General features: G+C 45.0%; 1 pseudogene; it reads left to right on the top strand.

Annotated features, from left to right (window-relative positions):
- The first annotated feature begins 13,453 nt into the window (after positions 1-13,453).
- Positions 13,454-13,535, top strand: LOC129043363 (U4 spliceosomal RNA; annotated as a pseudogene).
- The last annotated feature ends 657 nt before the right edge of the window (positions 13,536-14,192 follow it).

The following is a 14,192-nucleotide window of genomic DNA, read 5'->3' as shown; positions in this document are numbered from 1 at the left end:
TAATTTATGAAATCAGACCCTCAGCTACATTCTGTACTCAAGATATTAAAGTCAAGCTTAAAGACATTGATAAAACACGTAATGCAAAAATTATATTATGAAAACACTTTTAAAATTATGTCAAACATCAAAATGGCACTTAAATCTCATTACATTAACAATCTTATGACACTATCTCATGCTACTGAATATGTGATAAGACCTTCATACAATATCTGGTGGGAATGTAAGTTGGCACAAACATTTAGAAAAGCAATTTGGCGGCCGGGCGCAGCGGCTCACTCCTGTGATCCCAGCACTTTAGGAGGCCAACGCAGGTCAATCACTTGAGGCCAGGAGTTCAACACTAGCTTCACCAACATGGCGGAACCCCATGTCACTAAAAATACAAAAATTAGCCAGGCATGTTGGTGCATGCCTGTAATTCCAGCTGAGGGAGGCTGAGGATCACCTGAACCCAGGAGGCGGAGCTTGCAGTGAGCCAGGATCATGCAACTGCACTCCAGCCTGGGCAACAGAGCGAGAAAAAAAAAAAAGGAAAAAGAAAGAAAGAAAAGCAATTTGGAATATGTTTCAAGAACCACAAATATTTCCCGGCCCTTTGACCTATTAATCCCATTCTCAGGAATTTGCTCTAAGGAAAATTATACTATTAAAAAAAGAACTTATAGATAGAAGATGTTTATTTCCAAGTTATTTATGTAACTGATATGGTAACATAATCAAAATGCCACTTTATTGTTTTTCTTTCATCATCCCTTTACTGTAAAATCCATGGTATCACCCATGGAAAACAGAATGGAGGTTCCTCAAAAAGTTAAAAATAGAATTACCTGCAATTATATGACCAGCAATCCCATTCCTTGATATATATTCAAAAGAACTGAAAACAAGATCTCAAAGAGATATTTGCACATCCATGTATACAGTTTGCCGGGGGGAATAGGGAGGAGGGGCAGCAGGAGAAAAGAATCTTGTCCTCACTCCAGATGAAAACAATTGCAGGCTCCTGCCTGCTGTGTCACTTTCAAGTAATGACAGTCTGATGGTCACATCAAGTCACAAACATGGTCTTATTAGAGTAATTCAGTGAGTCAGTTCATTCTATTCATCAACAATTCCATCTTCACTCAAAAGATTTCTTCCCCTTCTTTGCGAGAGCTGGCAGTTCCCAGGGAGGTGAGGGGAAAGTAGTCGTTTTCTTCTGTCTTGCACCATACGCCACAATCCTCCTCCACTCACTAGCTACTGGTTTGGATCCCATGCCCAGATGGACAGAAGGCAAAGAGGTAAGTGGTTATGTCTGGAGCTACTTTAATTGGCTTCTGAGTGGCACAGTTGTAAGCTGACTTCCTGCTCACTGGGCTTTGCAGCTATATAAAGTTGCCTCTCACTTGGGGCACTTTTCTTGGGATCTTTGGTGATTCCCATCTCTGGGAACCTCTCCAGTTGTAATTCTCAGAACAAGGGAGAAGCATTCCATTCCAGCTGCTATTGCCCTCAGCCCCTGGTTCTCTGGCAATCTCGTCCACTCAGACTTCACTCTTTGGCTTCCTCTCACCCTCCCAGAGGGTCCTCTTGGACAGGATTTAAAATGACTTTCATGCAGAATGACAAACTGTGAATGGGTATACAACCCTAAGTTATAGAGAAAGAATGAACTACTGACACATGCAACAATATGGATGGAACTCAAAGATGTCATGCTGGCTGGGTGCAGTGGCTCACGCCTGTAATCCCAACACTTTGGGAGGCCGAGGTGGGTGGATCGCTTGAGCCCTGGGGTTCCGAGACCAGCCTGGGCAACATGGTGAAACCCCATCTCTACTGAAAACACAAAAATTAGCCTGGCATGGTGGCGGGCGCCTGTAATCCCAGCTACTCAGGAGGCTGAGGCACAAGAATTGCTTGAACCCAGGAGGCAAAGTTTGCAGTGAGCCGAGATCGCGCCACTGCACTCCAGCCTGAGTGACAGAGCAAGACTCTGTCTCAAAAAAAAAAAAAAAGATGTTATGCTGAGTGAAAAAAGCAATCTCAAAAGGGTACGTACTGTACAATTCCATTTACAGAACACTCTTAAAATGACAAAATTCTGGTGATAGAGAACAGATGAGTGGTTGCCAGGGGTTAGGGTTGGCAGGAGGGTCTGACTACAAAGCTTTAGTATGAGGGAGTTTCTCTGCAGTGACGGAAGCTGGTGACGATGTCCTTGTTGCGGTGGTGATTACACTTATCTATATGTGTGACAAGATTTCACAGTACTGTTTATACACATGCACACACAAGAGCATGTCAAAATTCATGAAAATCAAGGTCTATAGTTTAATTCACAGTACTGTGTCAATGTCAATGTCAATTTCCTAGTTTTGAAAATGTACGGTGGTTCTACATTATCACTGGGGAAAGCCAGATGAAGCGCACATGGAACCCCCTTTCATTCTTGCAGTTTCTTCTGAGTCTTAAATTCATTCAAAATAAAAGGGTTTTAAAAATGGCTCTGGCTCAGTATCGTCTCTCCCATGGGGCCCACACTTTTTTTTCCTGAGACAGAATCTGGCCCTGTTGCCCAGGCAGGAGTGCGGTGGTGTGATCTGGGCTCACTGCAACCTCCACCTCCCAGGTTCAAGTGATTCTCGTGCCTCAGCCTTCCAAGTAGATAGGATTACAGGCGCATGACACCACACCCAGCTAATTTTTATATTTTTAGTAGAGATGGGGTTTCACTATGTTGGCCAGGCTGGTCTCGAACTCCTGACCTCAAGTGATCCGCCTCCCAAAGTGCTGAGATTACAGGCGTGAGCCACAGTGCCCAGCCAAGGGCCCACATTTAAGTCCCAGGAAACACTCTCTCATCTCTTGCCCCAACAAACCCTGGGAACACAGGACCAAACCCAGCCCTCTGTGTCCTGCTGCCACAGGCCACTCTAGCCAGTTACATATTTCTCAACCATAGGAAATATATAAGTTAAATATGTGGTCCTATGGGAGACCCATCATACCCTTGAGGTAAAGGTGGTAGCACTCCTGGCCCTTCCCCCTGGGGAGGGAGAGTGGAGGCACAGCCTGGCAATGCTCTCTCCAGCGGCGTCTCTCTACCCTTCCTCCTCCTTATGCTGCTGCCACTCTGACCTCTCGTGTATTCAGTCTGAGGGGATCCAACGTTAGGCAACATGTTCATAAGCATTTCCCTGCTGTTATGGATGCTGTGGTCCCTGCCCAGATCTCCCCTTCAGGCCCTCATTTCTATTCCAAGTCTCTCTGAAAATTGCTCTAAGCTGAAGGGAGTTACCGTGATCACATCTCTGTCCCAGGGGCAACCTGCATCCATTGACTGGTCCCTTTAGGTGTATAAAGACCCAGCCTCCTTGCTCCAGAAGGGAACAACTCTGCAAGACCATCTCTATTAGTCTGTTCTCACACTGCTAATAAAGGCATACCTGAGGCAGGATAATTTATAAAGGAAAGAGGCTTAATGGATTCACAGTTCCACATGGCTGGGGAGGCCTCACAATCACGGTGGAAGGTGAAGGGAAAAGCAAAGTCACGTCTTAACATGGTGGCAGGCAAGACAGCCTGTGCAGGGGAATCCCCTTTATAAAACATCAGCTCTCGTGAGATGTATTCACTATCATGAGAACAGCACAGGAAAGACTTGCCCCCATGATTCAATTACCTCCCACCAGGTCCCTCCCACGACACATGGGAATTATGGGAGCTACAATTCAAGATGAGATTTGGGTGGGGACACAACCAAATATCACCATCCCAGGTCTAGAGGTCCCTGGGGATTGGCTGAGTAGGGATTGCATCACAGTTCAACACCTCCCTGTGTCTCATCCTGCTTTGTTTCTTCCCCCTTAGCTGCTGAGCCCCAAACACTCCCCCAATAAACTGCCTCCATACAAATGTCCATCAAGAGCCTTTTACAAGGAACCTAACCTGTGACAGTTGATGAATTCCATATACCACATCAATCTCACACTCACTTTGGATTCTGATATCTATTTAATTGGTGCCTGAGTCAAAACTGAGAAAGGGGAAGTCCCACTTAACGTCATGGTATACTTATAATAGGAATAAACAATAGCAATCAAAGAGAAACTTACTAAAGCACGGCAAATCAACTTTATGAGTCATTCAATAGACAGTAAAAATTATAAGCATTTCGCAGCAAAATATTCCAGAAGAATAACTGTGATCTAATATTAAGAGAATACAAAATTTATTCTGGATTGAAACCAAAAAAAGCAATAAAGAACATCTTGGGGATATCTGGAGAAGTTTGAATACAGACCACATATTAGACATCATTGTTGCATCAATGTTAAGTTTCTTGGACGTGATAATAATATCATCATAAGGCAGAAGAATGTCTTTCTTAGGAAATCCTTCTGAAGTATTTATAGGTGAAGTCTCATGATATCTGCAACTTGCTTTCAAACTGTTCAGAAAGAAAAATGTGTTTTTCAGTGAGTGAGAAAGAGAGAAAGAAAAAATATTCTTCCTACAAAGAGCAGGAATAGTCATTTCCTGGAGCCACCTTATTCCCATTCCTGTACTAAATGCTCCCCCTGGTGTACCAAGAGAGCAGAATGCATTCATTAAAATGCATTTCAAAATGCCCTTCACAGTGGGAAAGCAAAGCCCCAAGACTTTTACAGAACGTAATCAAAGTGTCAGACTTTTTAATTTATCTTCTCCCAAGTCCTAACCAACAGTGTAGTTCCTGTTCCCCAGTTTGCTCTCTATGGTGTCAAAATCTTGAGTTTCAATTCTGGTGAATTGGGGGCATGCTTGGGGAAGGAGTGAAGAGAAGGGTGCCTGTAGCCATGCCTGTGAATGCATGAGCTCTGGAGTCAAACAGTCAAATGAATCCCACTTTGGCCACTTATTGGCTGGGGGACCTCTTTGAGTGTCAGCTTCGTAATCCGTGAAGTGGGAATGATAACAGGACTCATATCAAAGAGGATTAAATGAGATAACGCAGACCAAGACTTAGCATGGGGCTTGGCACATAGTCTAATTAGAATTCAATAAGTAGTAATCAATTATTATCATCTCCTCCTTTTTGAGGAGGCTTCTAAGAGAGTGCCTTAGAAGTCCCAGTGCCTTGTGTAGTTCAAAAACCACTGCCCTAGAGTATCTGAGTTGTAGACTTAACTCTGCTGAGAAAATCCATCTAATGTTCTTTCTACAAAGTTATAATAACTAATCTCATATTAAAAACAAAACACAGGCCCAGCACGGTGGCTCACGCCTGTAATCCCAACATTTTGGGAAGCTGAGGCAGGCAGATCACATGAGGTCAGGAGTTCAAGACCAACCTGGCGAGCATGATGAAACCCTTTCTATACTAAAAATACAAAAAAATTAGCCAGGCGAGGTGGCACGCGCCTATAGTCCCAGCCACTCGGGAGGCTAAGGCATGAGAATCGCTTGAACCCGCGAGGAGGAGGTTGTAGTGAGCTGAGATCACGCCGCTGCACTCCAGCCTGGGTGACACAGCAAGACTGTCTTAAAAATTTTTTTTAAAAAGAAAACCTCCCTTTTAGGGATACATGCACTGAAAAATATTTTTTCACTAGATTTCCCTGTCTCACACATTATTTTCAAGAAAAATGATTTTTTAAGTTCTCTAATTTTCTGCTCACCCGTGGGCCTCCTGGGCTTCTGCCTGTGACGCTCTAGCCATAGCCTCCTCCAAAGCAAGTCACTCTTGTGCCCCATGTCAAGAAGGAGCACAAGAGTCTCTCTCCTCTGCCCCAATTTCATGCTCCCAACTGTCTCCTCTTCCTCTCACATACTTCCTCTTGCTCTATCTCCCTTCCTTTCAATAAATCCTTATTAAGGAAAGACACAGTTCCTGCTGTTCTTGAATATACAAAGTTATCAAGGTCATAGTTCTGCTTTTTATGAGTTTATGGTCTAATAGGCCAGACTCCTGCAGGAAAGCCCAACATGTAAAAGGACCTAGGGTGTCATTATAGCAGATACTAAGCATGGTAGAGCAGAAGACAACACCAGGCTGGGGCTAAGGAAAGCTGGGTTAAAGTCCTAGATTTGTTACATACTGGATATGTGAGCTTGAACAAGTGAAATAACCTCTAGGGGTGTAGATATTATCATCTGGAAACTGCATTGGGTTGAGTTTCCCCAATGCATGCCTTGAGACAGGAAATTGGGTAGAAGTTGTTTATTTGAGAGGTGATCCTAGGAAACACCAGTAGGGAGTGGGGACGTGAGTCAAGGAACAAGGAAGCCAGCCAGGTCACTGAGCAGGTGCCAAGAGGATAGGCTGTTGTGGGCAGCTGGGGACCAAGGCTGCTGGGGACCCTGGGAGATGGTGCAGCATCTAGCCCAGAGTTGTACCCTCCAAGGAGCAAGAAAGCTAAGCCACTTATCCACCTACTCCCACCCATCAGGGCTGAAGGCTGCTCCAGGATGTATTAACTCCATGCTTCCCGCCTGCCCAAGCCAGGACCAAGTGTGTTAGGTCACTTAGGCAAGGAATAGTAAGGAGGGTGCCTATGGAAAGGGGGGATTGACAGCATCCATACACCACCTGCAAACACTGTATGGAGGAATACATGAAAGAAAGATTCCAAAAGCCCTGAGCAGAGTACCTGACAGAAGCGTGAAATGTGCCTGAATGTAAAAGTCAGACGGCACGCCTCCTCAACTCGTCTCTGGATGCTGGCGCATGTTATTCTCTCCTTGCTTCCTTTGTAACCTTCAGCCAATACAGACTCCACTACGTCGTCAAAACCAAACCTACCAGGTCCATCCTTCCCTCATTTCACTCCCAACCCCCTGCCATTGCATGCAGGTCTCCCCCAGCTGGTCTCCACTGACCCTTCTGCCAGCCCAAACCTGCCCACCACAGCCAAAGGACACTGCAAAATGCTGGTCTTCTCACATCTGATGTTGAAGAACTTACCCTGACTGCTTTTTTCCTACAAGATTCAGCCCTACATCGCATCTTGTGGTTCGAGGCTGTCCAGTAGTAAAGACATCCTGTGTGCCACAGACAGCCCACTCCATCTTTTCCCCTTGGCTCTCACCTCTGCAATATGCCCCTCCTTAGACCCAAGACCAGCACAAGAAGCAATGCCCTCATTTTGCCTTTGGATTTATTCCAATGTGACTGAATCTCCACTTTATGGTGTAGTGATTCTGGAGTCAGGCCCAGGTTCAAATCACATTCCTTTACATATTAACTGTGCTACTTTGGGCAAGTTGCCCACTCCCATTTCTTCATCTGAAAAATAAGGATAATAATAATTCCTATTTCATGAAGTTATTGTAAGGACTAATAATTTCATGCCCAACAAGTAGTTTTGAGCAGTGCCTGGCACAAAATGAGTACTCAATACATATTATCTGTCATTAGGGGTTCTCTCAAGGTACTATTTAAGATTTTTTTTCAAAGAAATCAAGAGATATCTGCTGTGAAATAAGAATCATGTATATTGGGCCGGGCGCAGTGGCTCATGCCTGTAATCCCAGCCCTTTGGGGGGCCAAGGCAGGCGGATTACCTGAGGTCGGGAGTTCGAGACCAGCCTGATCAACATGGAGAAACCCCGTCTCTACTAAAAATACAAAATTACCCAGGCATGGTGGTGCATTCCTGTAATCCCAGCTACTTGGGAGGCTGAGGCAGGAGAATCGCTTGAACCAGGAGGCCGAGGTTGCGGTGAGCTGAGATCGTGCCATTGCACTCCTGCCTGGGCAATAAAAGTGAAACTCCATCTCAAAAAAAAAAAAAAAAAAAAAAAGAATGATGTATATTCGTCTCTACCCCAGGTTCCTGGCACAGAGCTTCAAAAACCCTTGTGATTTCCTGAGCAATAGGTGTTCTAGGAGAAACTTTTGTTGGAATTATTGGGTCTCTGCCCCAGGTACCTGAGACAGAGCTCTTAAACCTTTGTAATTTCCTGAGTAATAGGAACACCTGACTTAGAGTTCCTGAATCCCTTGGAATTTTTCTGAGGAGCGTGTTTTTTTCTAATGAGGGGACTCTTGGTGAGCTCCTGGACAGGGGCTGCTCACTGGAAAGACTGAGCAATGATTAGAAGCTTGGAGCTTTCAGTCCCATCCTCCATTCTTTAGAGATGGGGAAGGGCTAGAGACTGAATTAATCATCCATCATGCCTACCTGATGAAGCCGAAGTCCTGAACTATGGGGTTCAGAGAGTTTCCGGGTAGCAGAACACGTCCATGTGCTGGGAGGGTGGTGCACCCCAACTCCATGGGGACAGAAGCTCCTGCACTCAGGACCCTTCCACACCTGATCTCTTCATCTGGCTGTTCATCTACATTTTTTTTTTTTTTTTTTTTTTTTTGAGACAGGATCTCGCTCTGTCACCTAGGCTGGAGTGCGGTGGCATAATCATGGCTCACTGCAGCCTTGACCTCCCAGGCTCAAACATATCCTCCCACCTCCTGAGTAGCTGAGACTACAGGCACACACCACCACATCTGGCTAATTTTTTCATTTTATTTTATTTATTTATTTGAGACAGAGTCTCGCTCTGTTGCCAGGCTGGAGTGCAGTGGCACGATCTCGGCTCACCGCAACCTCCACCCCGAGGTTCAAGCAATTCTCTTGCCTCAGCCTCCGGAGTAACTGGGACTACAGGCGTGCACCACCATGCCCAGTTAATTTTTTTGTATTTTTAATAGAGACGGGATTTCGCCATGTTGGCCAGGATGGTCTCCATCTCTCGACCTTGTGATTCGCCCACCTCGGCAACCCAAAAGTGCTGGGATTACAGGCGTGAGCCAACGCACCTGGCAGACTTTTGTAATTTCTATAGAGATGGGGTTTTGCTGCGTTGCCCAGGCTGGTCTCAAACTCCTAGGCTCAAGTGATCTTCCGAACTCAGCCTCCCAAAGTGCTGGGATTACAGGCATGAGCCACCATGCCCAGCCTCTATCCTTTAACAGAGCCTTTATTAATATAATAAAAGAGTAAAGGTTAAATGTCTCCCTGAGTTCTATGAGCCATCCTAGCAAGTTAATCCAACCTGAAGAGGAGGTCATAGGAACTCCGGTTTATAGCAAAATATAGGTGACCACCTACTACTTGCAACTGATACATCAAGTAGGGGACAGTCTTGTGGAACTGAGCCCCTCACCCTGGGATCTGACTCTAACTCCAGGTAGACAATGTCAGAGTTGCATTGAATTCTAGAAGAGCCAGCTAATGTCACTGGAGAAACGACTGAGATGTAGGAAAACCCCACACACATCTGATGTCAGAGGCGAAGTATTATGTTGAGTGTTGAGTGTGAAAGTACCAACTGTGGCCAGGCGCAGTGGCTCACACGTGTAATCCCAGCACTTTGGGAGGCCGAGGCGGGTGGATCACGAGGTCAGGAGATCGAGACCATCCTGGGTATCACGGTGAAATCCCATCTCTACTAAAAATACAAAAAATTAGCCGGGCGTGCTGGCGGGCGCCTGTAGTCGCAGCTACTTGGGAGGCTGAGGCAGGAGAATGGCGTGAACCCAGGAGGTGGAGCTTGCAGTGAGCTGAGATCGCGCCATTGTACTCCAGGCTGGGCGACAGAGCGAGACTCCGATTTAAAAAAAAAAAGAAAAAAAAGAAAGTACGAACAATTTTTCCTGTCTCACACATCTGCTAAAAAGGTTTTCTCTCTTCGCATGAGCTCATGGGCTTTCTGAGCATTTCTGTACCCAGATCACAGCTTAATGCCATAGATGCCACAGAAACACACCCCTGACCAGCACACAGACAGCTACTTAGCTGTTTAATGGTTTCACCTAAACTCACATTTTCAAGGTCTCACTTTCACTCACAGCATTCCAATCAAAGGATTAGAATTGGTAAACAAACAGGCTCAGAGCGGTATAATAGAAAAATAATTTCTTCTGGCTTTTCTTGCTTTTGGTCAATGAAACTTTGATCAGAGAGAACATCTGAGGCTACACTTGTTTCAAGTTGTGTTTGTTTGAAAAAAAAGTTAGCCAGGCACAGTGGCTCACACCTGTAGTCCCAGCACTTTGGGAGGACAAGGTGGGAGGACTGCTTGAGTCCAGGAGTTCCAGACGAGCCTGGGCAACATAGCAAGACCTCGTCTCTACAAAATAAATAAATAAATAAATAAATATTTAAAAAGTGAGGGAAAGTGTGATTTATTTGTTTTTTTTAATTTTAATTCTTTTTTTTTTTTTTTTTTTTTTTTGAGACAGAGTCTTGCTCTATAGCCCAGGTTGGAGTGCGGTGGCGTGATCTTGGCTCACTGCAACCTCCGCCTCCCGGGTTCAAGCGATTTTCCTGTCTCAGCCTCCCGAGTAGCTGTGACTACAGGCACATGCCACCACACCCGGCTAAATTTTGTGTTTTTAGCAGAGATGCGGTTTCACCATATTGGTCAGGCTGGTCTTGGACTCCTGACCTCAGGTGATCCACCTGCCTCGGCCTCCCAAAGTGCTGGGATTACAGGCGTGAGCCACTGCGCCCAGTCAATTCTACCGTTAATAAGTAATATATTCACAGGGGTCACAACACTTAAAAACACAAAAGGGTACACAGTGAAGTTCCCTCCCTCCCGTGACCCTAGCCACCCAGTTCTCTTCTCAGAAGCAACCAATATTACCAGTTTGGTACTGGATACTGGATATTCCTATAGGTATTCTGTACAAATATAAGCAAATACGCATATATGTTTTTATCTTTTAGTACAGATTTCCACTTACTCTTTAAATTTAATTGTATTACATATATAATATAGGTTTATTACATATTTAATATAGGTTTAATTTGAAAGTAAAGGCAAAAACTGCAATTACTTTTGCACCAACTAATACATACAAAAGAATATTTATATCATGTTTAAGATTCTTTTTTAAATTTTGGCTGGGTGCAGTGGCTCATGCCTGTAATCCTAGCACTTTCTCGGAGGCCGAGGTGGGCGGATCACTTGAAGTCAGGAGTTTCAGACCAGCCTCGTCAACATGGGGAAACCCCTTCTCTACTAAAAATACAAAAATTAGCCGGGCATGGTGGTTCACAGTTGTAATCCCAGCTACTTGGTAGGCTGAGGCAGAAGAATTGCTTGAACCAGGGAGGCAGAGGTTGCATTGGGCCGAGATCGTGCCACTATACTCCAGCCTAGGTGACAGAGGGAGACTCTGTCTCAAAAATATATATATCTATATATATAGAGATATTTTTAAAAAAATTTTAAGCCATCACTCAGCTTAAGAAACATAAATATTTCATCAGCCCCCTGTTGATAAGCCTACAGGTGGTTTCCAACTGCCTGTTGTTATGCCCAGAGCTACAATGAGTTTCCTTGTGTATCCACCATTTTATATGTGTGCAATATATATCTGTAAGATAAATTCCTAGATGAGGAATTCCTAAGTCAAAGGGGATGGTCACAGGTCATTTCTATAGACAAATATCTGATTGCCCTCCACAGAAGTCGAAAAAAATTGATTCATTTGTTTTTGAAAGTGTCCAAGATGCCTAGAAGTTTAACAGGTGGCAAAATCATTTAAGTGACAAAAGACAGGAAAGCAAAAGGATCTTATTTTAGTGACATTTCTTGTTAAAAATATATAAAGCATTAACTATCTCTTGTTTCCCCTGAGGCAATCATGTAAAACAACTCCTGACAGTGTCTTCGATACTTGGGGAAGTGCCCAAACATATACTTTATTCTGGTGTAATTCCTGTAAGGCTTAATATTGCTCAGAACTGACAGGAATTATTAGTTCCCACAATGAGGTAATAACAGAATCAAGTTCAGCCACACTTTTTGTGACTTTGTTTACTTTAAAATGCCTGCTGCCTTAGATATTTAAGACGTGCATCTTGGGTTCCAAGTTTTGAAACAAAAATCCCTGCAGAGGAGGAGGCTGCAGTGAGCCAAGATCGTGCACACCAGCCTGGGCGACAGAGCAAGACTCTGTCTCAAAACAACAACAACAAAAATCCCTGCAATATATAAGTTCTCTCAATATTCAAAAGCATAAGGAACAAATAGGATGATTATTAACAAAGGATTTATCCAGAAATACAACTGTCAGATTATAGGAACGTCTGCAATGCAGTGTCATGGCCACTGGGGTTTGGCATTGGAGATGCAAGCACCTAAATATCACCCTCTTTGGGGAGGGCCACTAACTTGAGCCCTGTCATAAGGATCAGACCTAAAAAGATGTTCTTAAAATCCAGAGACTGGAGAAAGTCAGTATTCCCCCACCTGACCAGATCCCTAAATCAAGAGTATTAGCACATTTTAAAACCAAACAGGAATGGGCTGAGACAAAGTTCCTGACCTCTCTTGCCACTTTCCGTAACTAGCCACACCAGCCACCACTTTGGAAAGGTACTAGTTTACCCACTTACTAAAAACAGCCTAATTACACTTAAAATTAGCAATATACCTAAATCCATATTTCATGATACATGGTCCCAGAACACCTGCAGTAGACTTCTGGGTGGGGAAGTGGGGGTGAGTGCGGCTATTAAAATGCTGATTTCGGCTGGGCGTGGTGGCTCATGCCTGTAATCTCAACACTTTGGGAGGCCTAGGAGGGTGGATTGCCTGAGCTCAGGGGTTCAAGACCAGCCTGGGCAACATGGTGAAACCCCGTTTCTACTAAAATTACAAAACTTAGCCGGGCATGGTGGTACACGCCTGTAGTCTCAACTACTCAGGAGGCTGAGGCAGAGAATCGCTTGAACCCGGGAGGTGACGGTTGTAGTGAGCTGAGATCGCACCACTGCACTCCAGCCCGGATGACAGTGCGAGACTCCATCTCAAAAAAAAAAAAAATGCTGATTTCTGGGCATGGGGTTTGAGGATATTGGTAACACAAGTGGTTGCCCATTACAGGTCCTCACTGGAAACAGCACTAAAGAACCAGGGTGCCAGGCGCCGTGGCTCACGCCTGTAATCCCAGCACTTTGGGAGGCCGAGGCGAGTGGATCACCTGAGGTCAGGAGTCCGAGACCAGCCTGACCAACATGGAGAAACCCTGTCTCTACTAAAAATACAAAATTAGCTGGGCACGGTGGGGCGTGCCTGTAATCCCAGCTACTCCAGAGTGAGGCAGGAGAATGTCTTGAACCTGGGAGGCGGAGGTTGCGGTGAGCCGAGATCGCGCCACTGTACTCCAATCTGGGCAACAAGAGTGAAACTCTGTCTCAAAAATAAATAAATAAATAAATAAAATAAAGAGCCAGGGTGTGGACTGACTCCTCTGTGCAAGTCACTGACAGTGCCCCTGTGTTTATACTGTGGGCCCACGAACCAAGCAGCAACGGCAGCAGGGATGGAGGTGTGCATGGACTCAAACGCTATCTTTTCCTCACCAGAGCTGACTTGGCTGCCTTCTCGCTGAAGCCATAAGTGGAGACCAAAGCTGAGCTATGGCATCTTAATTATGAGGGATCCCTTCCAAAAGGGAAGACAGAGCTTTGCGCAGTGGCACTGTCATAGCCAATGAGGTTTATCCGAGGCATGATTATTGCTAATTGAAAACAAAATGGAAGACAGGTGACTTTTCCCCTCCCTTGAATAAACACTTCTTCCACAGATGGATTTCCTTTTCCTAATCACCATGCTTCTGCCAGCAACTTACCAACTCAATGAGTGCCTCGTCCACTGCCACAATGCCAGACACCCACATTGCTTCTGATCACAAATCCATTCACAGCAAAAGAAATGGGTCCATATGCTGGTGCCCCCCAGATACTCTGATCTTACCGTGGTCCCCAGGGGTAGGTGATCTTCTGGATGGTAGAATGAATGGCCCATTGGAGACTGAGCTACAGCATCCGCTGGCAGACACCACCTGGTGACACTGGGGTTCTGTCCCATAAGATGTAGTAGATGCTCTGAACCAGTGACAGTACTGCCAGAGTTCACAGGTCTGGGCACCAGGGCTAGAAGTGAGTGCATCTCCGACTGCTACACCTATGGCTGTTTCTCTAGATGTTTGTTTCCCGTCTCCATCACTCTGAATCAAATGCCTTTTGGACTCACGTAGCAAGCAATTTCTGTTCTCCGCCGCTGAGACCTGACCGGGATGCTTACTAAACCAGAACCACTCAGGGGGGTTCTGGACATTTGCCTTTTTAACAACTTTGACATTTACTGATAAAGTTTCTTTGCAGTAACTAGAGGGTAAGCTACTTCAGGTGGACGGCTGT

The sequence above is a fragment of the Pongo pygmaeus genome, chromosome 7 (assembly GCF_028885625.2).
Source record: "Pongo pygmaeus isolate AG05252 chromosome 7, NHGRI_mPonPyg2-v2.0_pri, whole genome shotgun sequence".
Classification (NCBI taxonomy): Eukaryota; Metazoa; Chordata; class Mammalia; order Primates; family Hominidae; genus Pongo; species Pongo pygmaeus.
The sequence above is the reverse complement of the archived record's forward strand: the minus strand, read 5'-3'. Positions and strand labels throughout refer to the sequence as shown.